Source organism: Cynocephalus volans, chromosome 4 (genome assembly GCF_027409185.1).
Source record: "Cynocephalus volans isolate mCynVol1 chromosome 4, mCynVol1.pri, whole genome shotgun sequence".
In the NCBI taxonomy this organism is placed as follows: Eukaryota; Metazoa; Chordata; class Mammalia; order Dermoptera; family Cynocephalidae; genus Cynocephalus; species Cynocephalus volans.
The window spans coordinates 121,890,679-121,903,730 of NC_084463.1; the positions used below are offsets into that span (position 1 = coordinate 121,890,679).

At 34.5% G+C, this 13,052-nt stretch overlaps 1 pseudogene; it reads left to right on the top strand.

Annotated features, from left to right (window-relative positions):
* Window positions 1-5,195: 5,195 nt before the first annotated feature.
* On the top strand, window positions 5,196-10,668 carry LOC134376412 (spermatogenesis-associated protein 6-like; annotated as a pseudogene).
* Window positions 10,669-13,052: the final 2,384 nt, after the last annotated feature.

Below are 13,052 nucleotides of genomic sequence, written 5' to 3' on the forward strand. Positions count from 1 at the left end.
AATAGAAATATGAACCTTTCTATGAACTTTTTGAAGTACCCTTATATAGTCCTTAATTAGGCTATTAAAAAAGAAGAAGACAAGAAAACCACTAAACATCTAAAGAAGTGAGAAACCGCAATATAAGCAAAAAGAAAGGAAGAAAAAATTAAGAGGAGAAATTAATCAAAAGCCTACAGAAAACGTTATTCTTACTGAGATATTAAACTCATCCCCTTCATAATCAGCAACAAGAAATCATACTTCCACCAATAACAGCCTGTGTTTTGTTCAGACTATTTTAACACCGAGAACCATTAGGAAAATAGGGTAAAATGTTAAAAAAAAAAATTAAACTATCATAAAATTACAGGATAAAGAGGCATTGTAGAACCAATAACTAGGAGAGAAGAGAAAAACAGAAGTAAACCTGTTTTTGTGGCAATTTTTTCTCACCTAGGAAACTGAAGAAACAAAAACAATAGCTGAACAGAAAAGAAGTTTAGCTGAGCTTTCAACAGACTTTGGGCTTGCTGGAAATATTTAAGTTTAGGATTCACCAAGGATAGGAAGCCCTGATAAAGTCCCAGATCTTTCTGTTGAACTTTAAATACAAGAATAGAGGACAGTAGAAAGTAGCAAAAAGGAAAAAACATATTTCTTGGAAACAATAAAATAAAATAGATCTATATTCATAGCAGGACTATGTAGATTATGAGGCAAGATGTTATACTAGAGTTTGAGATACTTTGTAATGACAAAATGGTAATTTTAAGAAGAATACATAACTATTCTAAATATATATTCCTCTAATAAAATACAGGGATAAATACAAAGGAAATGTTGACAGAATTAAAAGGGATAGTAAACTCACAATTTTATTTGGAGATGTTAACATGCTCTTAATGACTGATCAAACAGGAAAAAAAGGATATAGAAAAATGTTTTTATTTATTATAAGCATATTATTATTACAAATCATGATTTTTCTTTATGCACTTTACCCAACCTATTTCTCCCCAAACTCCCCCCACCCCGGCTTCCCCTCATCTCTAGTATCTTTAGGTTTGTTTTTCCCTTCTGAAAATTCAGCTTATATAGAAAATTTAAGTAATGCAAACAATGAACTTGACAAGTGACACACACATGAAATTACATCCAAGAATGTCAAATATACATTCTTTTCAAGTGTACATGGAACATTAACAGGGCCATAAAACAGACAAAATTATTCCAAAGGACTGAAATTATTCAGAGTATTTATCTGACTATAGCAAATTCAACTGGAACTCAATAACAGAAAGATAATTAGAAAAACCCCCAAATATTTGGAAATTGAGCAAGCAACACAGTTCTCAATACCATATGGATCACATAAGAGATCTCAACGGATATTAGATAACATTTGAAAATCAAAATCAAAATTTGAAGTAAGCAGCTAAATCACTGTTTTAAGAGAAATACCTAGAAATCTTAATACACATATTTAAAAAAGAAATTATGGAAATTAATTAAGCATATCTCAAATATATAAGGGGAAAAACAAAATAAACTCAAATAATGGATAAAATAAAATAAAATTGCTAAAAATCAATGAAATAGAAAGCAAACTTACAATAGAGAAAAGTGATAAAGTCAAAAGTTCATTCTCTGAAATGATTGACAAAATAGATAAACACCTAGTAAGAAATGTTCAAGAAGAGAGAGAAATCATAAATTACCCAAAGACTATCTTTATGGCTTGGCGTAGGCAAAACAGTAACCAGTAAAGAAATGGTAGATAAATTTGAATTCTTTAAAATTAAGAAATCCTGTTAAACAGAAGACCACATTAAGTGTGTGAAAATATATGCCACGGATAAAGAGAAGATATTTCCAAAATAAAAGACTCACACCCAAAATATATAAAGAAGTTCTGTAAGTCAAAAGACTGGCGGCCCAATGGGCAAGAGAATTTAACCAGACATTTCATAAAAGAGGTTATCCAAATTGCCAATAAAATATGGAAAGGTGACAAACATTATTAGCTATAGAGAAATGCAAATTAGACCACTACACCATCCCTACTAGAATAAAACTACTGAAAGGACTGATGAAACCACGTACTGGGAAAGATGAGGAGAAACTGGAATTCTCATATACTCATATTATACTGTGCTACTGCCACTTTAAAAGTGTGAGCTACTAAATCTAAACACAAGTTTGCCCTGTGACCCAGCAATTTCTAAGTCCACCAAAAGACATGTAAAGAATGTCCATAGCAGTTTTATTCATAATACTCCAAACTAGATACAATCTAAAACTCCAACTACAGTGTAATACAGAATTGTTATGTTATATTAATTAATTGCAATACTAACAATGAAAAAATGAAGTACTCATGAATGAATTTCACAGACAAAGAGAAGTTCAACATGAAGTACATTTGCACATCTAGTGTACATGTGTTTGATGTGTATAAAGTTTAAAAAGAAGCAAAAACTGATCTATGACCGCAAAAGTCAGAATAACAGTTACTTTTGAGGGCAGTTGTCATTGGGAAGTATACATGAAGGAGATTCTTGTGGTACTGAAAACATTCTATATTTTTATTTGAGTTGTGGTTACATAGGTATATACTTAAGTATGAAATCATCAAACTGCATAATTTGTAGTCTATGTAAGTTATATATCAATTTTAAAAACATGGAAATTATAACCATGGAACAGGAGAAGAAATTTACAACATATATTTCCAACAAAGACATATTCACAAAATAGTTTTGGAAACTGCTGCAAATTTATAAGAGAAAGACAGACAGCCTATTACAAAAATCATCAAGATTCTCAAACACACACTTTAGAGAAATATTTCTAAATAGCCAGTAAATATATGAAAAAGTGCTGACAAAACACCAAAATAACTAAAATTAAAGTTGTGAATGCCATAATGTTCTATTTCTTCTCCTGGGCATTAGTTAGTCAGATTTATTCACTTTGTGATAATTTATCAAGTGGTACACGATTTGTGCATCATTCTCTCTATGCTATACTTTGATAAGAATTTCAAGTCACGAAGAATACAAGAATTGCTGCTGTCGTGACATAACATATCCACAAAACAAAAGCAACAACAATAACTAGTACAAACAACAAAAGGTTTTTGTGAGTGAGTAGGACATAAAATTATATAGCCTTCATATAACAATAACCAGCTTGTGTTTTAGTGGATGTTAAAGCCCTATTTACAATAACAACAAAATTATTAAGAAATGTGCAAAACCTATATAATGAAAATACAAACCAATATTGAAAAATATAAATTATATCAGGACAATTAAAAAGACATAAACATCTTAGAAAGGACAAAACAACTTCATAAATATCAATTTTCCCCAAGTAAATCTATAAGTTTTACATAACTGAATAAAAATACCATTTTTTTTTTTCTTGGAACCAGATATATTGATATCTAAGGTTGTTTGGAAAAATAAGCAAGGGAAATGCTGAAAAAGAAGAAAAATGGCAGCTGGAGCCTAGTGTAACGAGATGTCCAAACATGCTAAAAAAATTAAAAGCTTCATAATTGAGACTTGTGTTATTCACATTAAATCAGAGAGTGACAGAACAGAATTGAAAGTCTCAGTACAGATCAAAATGCATAGGGCATAATAATGGGAGCATTTTCCAATCATGGTGAAAAAGTAAATATATGGTATCAGGACATTTGGGTAACCATTTTGAAAATAGATAAATAGGATTTGTACTTGACAATGTACTTCAGAATAAACTTCAGATGGATCAGAGATCTAAATCAAGCACTAAAAGAAAATATAGGTGATTGTCTCTATAAGATAGGGAAAAGCTGTTCTACATATGACTAAAATCTAGAAGCATTAAGAAAAGATTAATAATAAAAGAAATTGCAAGGTCAAATAACTAAGCAAAGTCAAAGGGCAGATAATAAGCCATTACACAATATGTGACTGATAGGCAAGTGACTAGATTCCCTAGCAGATTAAGAGTTCCTAACAGTTGAGGAAAGACCAAAACCCAAAGAAGCATTACAAATGTTTTGAGGATACGAGTCATGGTGGGAAAAAAAGGCAAACGATCCTTAAATGCATGAAAAGATGCCCAACATCATTATAAGAGAAATTAAAACATGCCTCACCTATCAAACTAGCAATAATACAAACCAGTAACTGAAACACTCTCTGGAAGACAGATTTTGGAAAAGAAAGTACTATCATGCATCCCTAGTGTGACTTACAATGCAGTCATAAAAAATAATAAGGATGTGTAAAACTGAACCAAGGCAAGTTTTGTCAAATAATTGTTAGACTTTACCTGCAATTAAAAACAAGATGATGTTTATGTTGTTAAAAAAAATGAGGTAAGTATATCCTCTATATGAAATAAACATCAGAATATATCATACATGAGAATGGAAATTTTTGAAATTACATGAGAATGGAAAATGTTACCTTTTGTGTAAGAAAGAAAGGGCAATAATATATAAGGAAATATATGTGTATGATTGTATTTCCTCTTCCTCCTTTCCCGTCTCTTCCTTTACCCTCCTTTCCCTTGCCTTCCTTTCTGGAATGATACATTCTTAAAGGCATCAAGTGGGCAAAGTGATTTAGGTATCGTGCTGGAGGTTGGGAGTGAGGGGCCACAGTAGCTCAGATTATAGGTGTAGGAGCCCAAACAAGGTAAGGAGAGTGCCTACATAGGAAGATTGCAAATGTAGTGAGGAAAAAGTCCAAGCAGAAGGGTAACTCAGTGCAAAGTGCCAGAGGCCAAAGCAGGTCAAGGAGATATGGCAAAAAAAAGGACTCCCTGGCCTCAGTTCTGGAAGCCCAAACAGGGTGAGATTGGTGAATTTATGGGAGAAGAGCCTGTTTGAAGAGCTGAGCTCAAGAATGGTAGGGAGAGCATAAGGGCATTCGTATGGAATAGAGGTGGTCCTGGCACAGGACGCTAGGCCCTAATGAGGGTAAGGAGAGCATCCATGCAGGTGGCAACCCCCCCCCCCAGCATGGGGAGTCAGAGCCCAAGCAAGGTGATGAGTAATCCCCACTAAGGGTATCCTGGAGTGAGAAGTGAGAACCAGAATGGGGCAAGGAGGATGGACACACATGGTGATGGTCTGATATGGAGTTTTGGAGCCCAAGTGATGTGAAAAGGGTGCCATGTAGTGCTGATATTGGGCTGAGGGAGAGGAACTCGCCATGACCTGGCATGATGTGATGGAACTTGGGCAGGGTGAGGACTCACAGGTAGTAAAAGTGTGTGGAAATGTCAGACCTGCATGTGGAGCATGGGGAGGGCAGGAAGGCACTTTTGCAGGCTGTGGTGGTGGTGGCTGATTTGGGGTTTGAGGCCTTAAGAAGAATAAAGAGATCATCCATGTGGAGGAAGGAATATCGGGAGTGATGGCAGATACATTACATACAGAGAGTTAATCAAATATATGAGAACACTAAGGATAATAGTTGGACATAGGAGTTACAGATATTTAAAAGAGAAAACTAGAATGAGTCCTATTATGTTGTGTTGAAATTGGAGGTAATGGACAGAGCTCATGGTTTTTCATATGTATGTATGGAAATGAATGTACATATAAATGTGGGAAGACACACACACATTCACACGAGAAATGGCAAGACTGGGGCAGGCAAAGTCAAAGATGATCCTGGAACATCTTGTTATGCTTGAGAGCAAGAAAATTCTCAAAGAATGACCCAGCACGATGTAAAAAGAATATAGGAGCCAGCTTGAAAATGCATAATCTGAATGTAATCATGATTAAACATTGAATAAACCCACACTGAAGGACATTCTTTAAAATAACTGTAATTTTCAAAGGGGCAAGGACATGAAAATCATGAAAAGACTGAAGAACTATCCCAGATCAAAGTACACTAAGGAAATTTAACAGCTCAATTTAATGTGTGATTATGACCGGGATGCTCATGCTACAAAAACATGACTGGTACAATTGACAAAACTTCAATGGAATTTGAGGGTTAAATAGCACTAATGTGTGCATGTTAATTTTCTAATTTTCAAGGTTGTATTGAGTTTCTGTGGGAAGGTGTCCTTGTTTGTAGGAAATACACATTAGAGAATTTTGAAGTAAAAAATAAATGCTTGAATTATAAACAGAATAACTATATATATAATGGAATGAGAGAATATAAAATAGAATGAGAGAATATAGTAAACCATACATCTGGTAAGGAGCTAATATCTAAAACATATAAGGAACTCAACCCAGTCACTACATTTAAAAAATAGGCAAAGGATCTGAATAGACATTTCTTAAAAGAAGATACACAAATGGTCAATAGGTATGTAAAAAATGCTCAAAAATCACTAATAATCAGAGAAATACAAAACCACAAGAGATGTCACCTGTTACCTTTCAGAATGGCTGTTATCAAATAGATTAAAGATAACAAGTGTTGCTGAGGCTGTGGAGAAAGGGAACTATTGCATGCTGTTGGTGGGAATGTAAATTAGTATAGCCATTATGGAAAATAGCATGAAGCTTCCAAAAAAAATTTAAAATAGAACCATCATATGATTCAGCAATCCCACTACTGAGTATATATCCAAAGGAAGTGACATCAGTAGGCCAAGGAGATATTTGCATTCCCACGTTCATTGCAGCATTATTCGCATTGCCAAGATATGGAATCAACCTAAGTTTACCAATGGAATAGATAAAGAGAATGTGATATATGTACAGATTAGAATACTATTCAGCCTTTAAAAAAAGAAATCCTTTCATTTGCAATGACATGGCCAAAACTCGAAGACTTTAGGCTAATTGAAATAAGCCAAGATCAGAAAGACAAATCTCACATGATCTCACTTATATTTGCAGGGTGAAAAAGTCAAACTCATAAGAACAGAGAATAAAATGGTGCCTACCAGAGACTGGGGGATAAGGGAATAGGGAGATGTTGGTCAAAGAACACAAAATTAGAAGAGAAATAAGTTCAAAAGATCTATTGCATGTCATGGTGACTACAATGAATAATATATTGTATAGTTAAAAATTGCTAAGAGAGTAGATTTAATTGTTCTCACCACAAAAAAAAGTGTGTGAAGTAATGCATATATTAAGTAGCTTGATTTAGACATTGCACAATGCATATACATATATATCAAAACATCATATTGTGCACCACAAATATATACAACTTTTACTTGTAAATTAAAAAGTAAGAAAAAAAATCCCACTAATATAAATGGTTACTTAAGGATGGCGAATGGGGCAAGAAAAAAAAAATGGAAATTTGTCTACTTTGACAACTTTTCATGTAGTTTTGATTTTAAGCCTTGTAAATATTTTAAACATTTAAAAAAAGAGATCAAAAAGAAAACAAAATCACAGCAAAAACTGTAAACCATTTAAACAAACTGAACAAAGAAAAAATAATTATTTCAAGCAATTTGGATCACAGTACTCTGCACATTCTTAGTGTGGCATATTCTAAATATAAAAAAACTACAAAGATATATTAAAATTCACTTAGCAGTTTTATTGTTAGTAGAAATGTTTGTATTGTGAGTTTGAAACTATTTTATTTATATAAATACATAAATATGTTAATGTTAGGAATGAAAATTATCAGAGTAAAAAATAGAGAGAAAATTGTAAAATCAAAGAAGTTAAGAAAAAGCTCTAATATTAAAATTGTAAGAGAACAGTCAATATAAACTCACGATTACCTAAAATATCTTATATCTGTCTATTGAAAGGGCTAGAAGCAATTACATCCCATTATCGATAAGGATATATTGGACCCAGATCTTTGCTTTTAAATACCTTTTCCTCATTAAAAGAAACTAGTGCTCCTTAAAGAAAAGGCTGATTTCAAGTCTGGGGCAAGAAAAGAATAAGGTAAACCTGAAATCCATTTTTAGGCAGAAGGAAAAATTTAAAGACTGATGAGTTATGTTGAAAGGACATGGAGCCAGTTTGAAGGAACTTCCAGTGGCCAACTTTGGGACAACTTGAACATCAAAAGGAATATTTTTAAAATATATACTGACTATAAGTGATTGTAGCATGTCAAATAAAAATAAATATATCGGATTTACAAGAAAACTTAGAAAGAGAAAACTTTTTTAAAGTTCTTTCTTACAAAAGAATGTCAGCTAATAAATGTGGATGGAGTGATTTTTAAAATCACTATTTGCAATTCCCTCATGTAGTAATTGTTTAACAAAGTATTATCATTAAATGCAAACTATAAGGGGATACTAACATGGTGCCAAAGTATCACCTGAGATATTACTTGCTAGTCGCAAAGAAAAACATGTATTTTTACAATGGGGAAATCTTCTGGTTATCAACTTTCCCAGATGATCAAACTTAGTATCACTAACAGTTAAACAAATTAATATCATATTATATCATAACACATAATACATAGTACAGAATATAGCATCTAAATTATATTTAGACTTCACTTCTGGTTTAAAGGAAATATAAGACAAAGAAGCACAAACTAACACCACAAGAAACAATCCGGCCAATACAAAACATTGGACATTCTTATAACAGACTCCTAAAAAACAAACAAACAAAAATAAATCCCATGAAAAATGAGAGAGAAATGATGTTCTAGAAAAAAAAAATGAAGAAAATGTGATACGTGAGTCTAGATATAATGCTAATATTAAAAAATAGCAAAATCTATAGACTTCAGGGTAGCTGTAGGTAGTAGCAGTACCTAACCACCTGTCTACCAACACTTTCTCCCCAAACAATAGAAAAACCACAAAAAGAGAAAAATAAGTGTACATAAAATCTATGCTTCAGCATATCTTGAGGGAAGAGAATGGTTGAAATTTCTGATTAACTGTGAGTGAAGGAAGAAAACTCACCAAATCCCAGCTCGTGATCTTTCCTATTCCCGCTCTACACCTATCCCACAGCAAGGCTTTACTGTGAACACGATAAACCAAAAAACAAACTGAAAAACTACAAGGAAGACATCAAAGGGGCCTAAGGTCAATGTTAAACTACACCAGAAAAATTGAATCTTTCCGAAGTTTAAAAACACTAAAAAAGTGTCTGGGCACAGAATACAGGGAAGGAATTTCAAAAGTTGTGCGACTTCAAAGTTTTATAATCGTGACTCAAAAGCCAGAGGCACTGGATTGGCAAGAGATTGGTAAATTTGATTACAGAAATTAAAAAATTTGGCTGCTGAGGCGGGACACAGGCTTGGGGGACACAGCTGCCACCGCCGCAGCCACCTCGTCGTCTCCCCGCCCCGCATCTCTCGGTGGCCGCGGTGTCCCCCACTGTCCCACCCCACACAGAGTCCCGCTCTGTAATGTGTCCAGGAGCAGCGCTGACAGACAAGGAGGACGTCTATCTTGGCACGTGTGTGTTTGGCTAATACAAAAAGGTACAATGTGTCCCAACAACTTTTCCACGGGTCTTAGCTGCCAGAGTGATGTTTGAAAGGGGTTCCCTGAAGCAGTAGACCTGGAGATGTGGGTGCACAGACAGAGTATGATACAGCAGTGTTTGAGCTGATGCAGCTAGTTCCGCCAGTGGGTGAAACACTTGTCTACATGATGAAAATACACTTGATTTCATGTTCCCAGGTACAGACCAAATTTATGGACACCATGAGTCACACCACCAGGTTACCATGAGGAGGATTTCTGGCCTTGGAGGAATTGTTCCAAAGCAGGAATTTTCTACAACTTCAGTGATTACTGAATGTCTGGTAAGTTGAAGGAATTGCCACAGTCAGGATAAATTTATTTACCATTCAGCTCCACTTGAAAATCACACAGCAGACTGAAAAGTAGAATATCAAGATCACAAAGGAAAAAATCCAAATCACCTAAGGGAAATAAATATTGCATAAATGTAAAAACTACAAGCAGCCTACAATTTCTTCAGAATCACACTCTTCATCTCCCCAGAGAAAGAGACACATGTGTGAGCTATCTGAAGATGCCTAGGGCCCATTTAAATCTGGGACCCTATGAATTCAAAAAAGAAACAGATAAACCTCCATTTGTGATTAGATATGTTGATACCCCAGGTCTCACAGCTGATACTTTATATGGATCTTGTGACAGAGATGGATGGTCCAGGATGCACAATGATCATTCTCATCTTGGCTGTTAACAACCCAAGGATTATAAGGTTATCAGGAACAACTCATGGGAAAGACTTCAATGACTCTTTAGAAAGGTATGAAGAGATTTGAGCTGAAGGTCATGTAGCAAGCCCCAGCATTCACCGAAGACCTTACCAGTCCATTCAGCATGCTCAACAACGCTGAAGCATTCTCTAAGCCCTGTGTTAAACAGAGCTTCTGTCAGGGAAAGATTCCATTCTGATTGCTGTTCATCTTCAAACTGCAATGAGATCCATGGCCCAGGACACATAGAGAGAGACACATAGAAAGGCGACGAGCTGGAACTGAAAAGAGGTCTTTTATATAAATACTCTGCCTGTGACAGTGACCCTGTCTATAGCTTATTTCAGTGGCCACATGGCACTCTCCATTTGGATGATGGCAAATACTGATCCGACAGGGCAGCCTCTTATAAGGACAAATCCCCCTGACCCATCTTTGAGCACAACATGGACAAGATGTACAGGAACTTATCCAAAAAGCCTGTAGTTTTGTTTCTCATACACAAGAAAGCTTCTGAGATCATCCACAATAAACTGAGTGTCAGCATCAACTTTTCTTAAAATGTTTGATGTGATAAAAAAAAAATTTAATTTGCATTTCAAAAAGTACCATAAGGAAAATAAAAAACAAATGAAAAGCTGAGAGAAAATATTTGAAACTTAGACAAAGGACCAATATCCCTATTTTATAAGAAACTTAAAAATTAAGAATACAAAGAATCAAAGACAGGAAAATGGGAGAAAGAAATAAATGTTATTAATGAAAAATATATAAAAATGGTATTCAAACATATTAAAAGTGTTCAACTTATAATTAGAAAAATGCAAATTGAAAGAACAGTGAGATAAAACTTACCTGTTAAAACTTTGTTTGATGACAAAATCTGTTGGTGAGGCTGTGGGGAAAGAGGCACTCTTATTTAGTCCTAATAGGAGTATAGACTGTACAACCCACCAGGAGAAGAATTTTATGATACCTAACAATCTATATGTACACTTATTTCTGACTTAGAATTTCTACATCTAGGAATCTATCCTAAAGATATATGTCCAATAGTACAAAACTATGTATTTGTATTAGTCCATTTCTGTTACTTATAACAAAATACACAAAACTGGGTATTTTACAAAGAAGACAAAAGAAAACAAAATTCATTGCTTAGTTTCTGAGGCTGGGAACTCCAAAGTCCAGGGAACATGTCTGGCGAGAGCCTTGGTGGTGCTGACAGTGATGACAGGGTATCACATTGCAAAAACAGTGGAGCAGAGAGCAGAGCAGAGAAAGAGAGAGAGAGAGAAAGAGAGAGAGAGAGAGAGAGAGAGACTCCTCTCTCTTCTTTTAAAGCCCTCAGAACCACACTCTTGACCACCATTTTTATTTCATTCACTATAGCATGATCCTACAAACTAATCACCTCTTCAAGGCCTCCCCTTTCAAGTACCATAATAGGGTTTCCCACCCTCTTAACAGTCACAGGTGGGGCCAAATTCAAGCTTCAGTGATTCTTTGGGGGACATAATTCAATCCACTACAGTATGCAACAGGTATTCTTTGCAATGTTTTTATAATTGCAAAATATTGCAAACAATATAAGTTCCCATACAGAGGAGAGTGGTTAAACTCTAATAGAACCAACTACACAGTGGAGAATTATGTAGCTGTTTAAAAAAGAATAAGGAAGATCTATCTGAATAGATATGGAACAACTTGCAAGATATACAGTTGTGTGAAAAAAGAAAAATGCAAAGAGATTCTATTCTATGCTACCTTTGGTGCAAAAAAAAGAATCAGATAAAAACAAATATACTTGTGTCTATGTTATCAGTTAATTTCTGCAGAAGAAATAGAGAAAGAATAAATCAGAAACTAATATTAGTTACCTACAGGTGATGGATGAAAACAAAATGGCAATAGGGTACTGGGGATGATGTGGAAACTATATATATATCTAAGCATACCCTTTTCAATAGCTCTGGCTTTTATAACCATGGTAATATTTTGCAAACCTTGAAATAAAAAAAAATAATAATACCTATCAGGTTGTGGGGTGGACCCCCAAAATACTAATACTGATTTAAAAATAACTATATTAAAAGTAAATAACATACTCACTCTGAAGGGTTTGGGGAAGAAAGGGATTACTTTGGAAAACTATAGGTATATAATTTGACTCTATACTGTAAGGCTATATACAAGAACTATATTTACATACTCTAGTTAGTAAATTTGTTTGTCAGAGGATTATGACTTAGCAATTCTAAAATTCCTTAGGTGTATATTAGAATTGAAAAAAAAAAGTAAATATATCTGTGTGAGAAGGGGTTAAATTATAATGGCCTATGAGTTGAGAAGGTACTTTGAGACTGAAGAAGGAAGCGGGCAGGCCCATTCAGAGATATACAAGGAAACTTATTAATGGAGGTGACTTACACATAGGAAAGCTGGACACAGTGAAGAATCAAATGTCAGCAAATGTGAATTCTAGCTCTCTGCTTTAGACAAAGCTGTTTTATAGCAAAAGCTCTGTTACTAAAAATAACTTTAAGAAAATAAGTTAAGAAAAATAAATTGATAACATCATTCACCACGTGTCTTGTGATCCGTGAGGTGAGGGGTCTTGTGATTCTAGTATTTAGACCACTGATGTCATCTGCTGTAATAAATCATTTACTTCCTGCTGTGATTGACTGAAACATGTCCCCAAAGTTCTTATATTAAAAGCTTAATTCCCACTGTAACTGTTGAGGGTGGGAAATCCTATTATGGTAAATGAAAGGTGGGGCCTTAAAGAGGTGATAAGATTGTAAGTGAATGGATTGATAATAGTGGTTGGGGGTGAGGTTCTGAGGGCTTTAAAAAGAGACCATGTGAGAGTTTCTCTCTCTCTGGTCCACCGTTTTC